This window comes from Poecilia reticulata, unplaced genomic scaffold, assembly GCF_904066995.2.
Source record: "Poecilia reticulata unplaced genomic scaffold, P_reticulata-male-v2 Scaffold_117, whole genome shotgun sequence".
In the NCBI taxonomy this organism is placed as follows: Eukaryota; Metazoa; Chordata; class Actinopteri; order Cyprinodontiformes; family Poeciliidae; genus Poecilia; species Poecilia reticulata.
In genome coordinates, this window is record NW_027675215.1 from 127 (window position 1) to 2,697 (window position 2,571).

Genomic DNA, 2,571 nt, shown 5'->3' on the forward strand with positions numbered 1-2,571 from the left:
ATAGAGATATATAGAGAGATAGATAGATAGATAGATATAGATAGATAATAGATAATAGAAAATAGATAATAGATAGATAGATAGATAGATAGAATAGATAGATAGATAGATAGATAGATAGAATAGATAGATAGGATAGATTAGATAGAATAGATAGATAGATAGATAGATAGATGATTAGATAGATAGATAGATATGATAGATAGATAATAAGATAGATAGATAGAGATAGAAGATAGATAGGATAGATAGATAAAGATAGAAGATGATGATAGATAAGATAGATAGATAGATAGATAGATAGAGATATATATAGAATAGATGAAGATAGATAAGATAGATAGATATAGATAATAGGATATAATAGATGGTAGATAGAGAGATAGAAGATAGATAATAGATAGATAGAATAGTGATAGATAGATAGATAGATAGATAGATAGATAGATAGATAGATAAGAAGATAAGATAGATAATGATAGATAGATAGATAGATAGAAGATAGATAATAGATAGAGATAGATATAGATAGATAGATAGATAGATAGATAGATAGATAGATAGAAGTAGATAGATAGGAATAGATATAGATATGATAGATAGATAGATAGATAGATAGAGGATAGAAATAGATAGAATAGATAGATAGGATAATAGATAGATAGAATAGATAGATAAGATAGATAGATAGATAGATAATAGATAGATAGATAGATAGATAGATAGATATATAGATAGATAGATATATAAGATAGATAAATATAGATAGATAGATAGATATATAGATAGATAGAATATATATAGATAGATATAGATAGATATAGAGTGATAGATAGAATAAGAAATATAGATAGATAAATAGAGATATTATAATATATATATAGATAGATAGAGATATATAAGATAGATAGATAGATAAGATAGATAGATAGATAGATAGATAGAAGATAGATAGATAGATAGATAGATAGATAGATAGATAGATAGATAGATAGATAGATAGATAGATATAAAGATAATAGATAGATAGATAGATAGATAGATAGATAGATAGATAGATAGATAGATAGATAGATAGAATAGATAGATAGATAGATAAGATAGATAGATATGATAGATAGATAGATAGTGTTGTTGTCCTCCGTCCCTGCGCCACCGCCAGCTACCACCAGAGGGGTTTCCCCAGCTCCCTTCTGACGCCCCACCCCGCGGGAGTGTCACCACGCACCTGCAGTTCATCCGATCATCACCAGAAACTTAAGAGGAGCCGCCTAACAACCCTTCCTCGCCAGAGTGTTGACCTTCGCGGTAAAAGAGATCAGTAAGAAGCCTAATATTGTTAATCCTGCGTGTTCTAACGCCTCCATTTCCTCACCCCAGGTTCCATCAAGTCTGAGAGCCGGATCGAGTCCAGGACCAACCAAGCCCGTCAGCTGGATCCGGGTTTCCCCGACGAGCACCATCGAGTCGGTCTCTCTCTCCCTCAGCTCCCCGGACTGACATCATTCTGGCTCCTGCCCCCGCAGCTCCGACGTTTCTGCCCAGCCTCCAGTTCATAGTTTTCCCTCGCTCGAGTTCATTGATATGGTGTAAATGAAGCTTTGTATAATTTATGGGCACAACCTCTGCCGCAAATCGGAACTGCCATTTGTTTACATGTTAGCAACTCGCTAACATGCTAGCTCCCTGTTATCAAACAGGATGCCTGTTGTATGTATTTAATATACTGTGTTTTTATTGTCACCAACTGTGTGTGTAATGTGATTCGTGTGCTGAGGAGTGATCAGAAACGCAGAGAACAGATCGAGGTGAGGCAGGCAGTTCTCGTGCCTTATGGCTGTGGGCGCTCATTGTGACTCCACAACTGCAGAGTAAGAGACGGTAACAGCGAGCTAGCCATACAGTAGCTGCGCTGATACAGAGAACGAGACAGACGTGGTTTTCAGTTGTACTTTAACGGTTTCACACTTTGTGGAAAGTGAAACTTTCAGCACAAAAGGTTCATAGCCTCACCAGCTATGCACCTAAACGCACATCACTGACTAATTGCACACACATCTATCTCTATCTATCTATCTATATATATATATATAAATATATATACATATATATATATATATATATATATTATATAATATATATAAATATATATACATATATATATATAATATATCATAGCTTCATTATTTTTTAACTAGTCTGCTTTTCTGCATGCCTTATTTCTGTTGATTTTACTATCTTTTAGCTTGTCTACTCTTTATGTCTTCTTCTATTTTATTCTTTTTCCTATGTTGCTATGTTCACTCTTCCAACGGTTTCAACTATTTCTCCTTTTGTACTGACTTCCGCTTCTGCTAAATTTTTCCTTTTTGATTTGTTTCACTGTTCAACTGATCCAACTATTTTCTATTTCTTCTGATATCTTCTACTTCTTAAGCTTTTTTCCATTTTTCTTGCATTTCTGCAGCAGACATTCTGCAAATATGCATTCTCACGGCTGTTTCGCTAGGAACAGCTATTTTTCTAGCCAGTCACAATATCTGGGATCATGAGCGCCCCCAGCGGTGAGGC

General features: G+C 34.5%; 1 long non-coding RNA gene across 1 annotated transcript; it reads left to right on the forward strand.

Annotated features, from left to right (window-relative positions):
• The first annotated feature begins 1,124 nt into the window (after positions 1-1,124).
• Positions 1,125-1,743, forward strand: LOC145550621 (uncharacterized). The gene is made up of 2 exons (XR_014086493.1): positions 1,125-1,308; positions 1,381-1,743. It is a non-coding gene; the product is annotated as an uncharacterized LOC145550621 (long non-coding RNA).
• Positions 1,744-2,571: the final 828 nt, after the last annotated feature.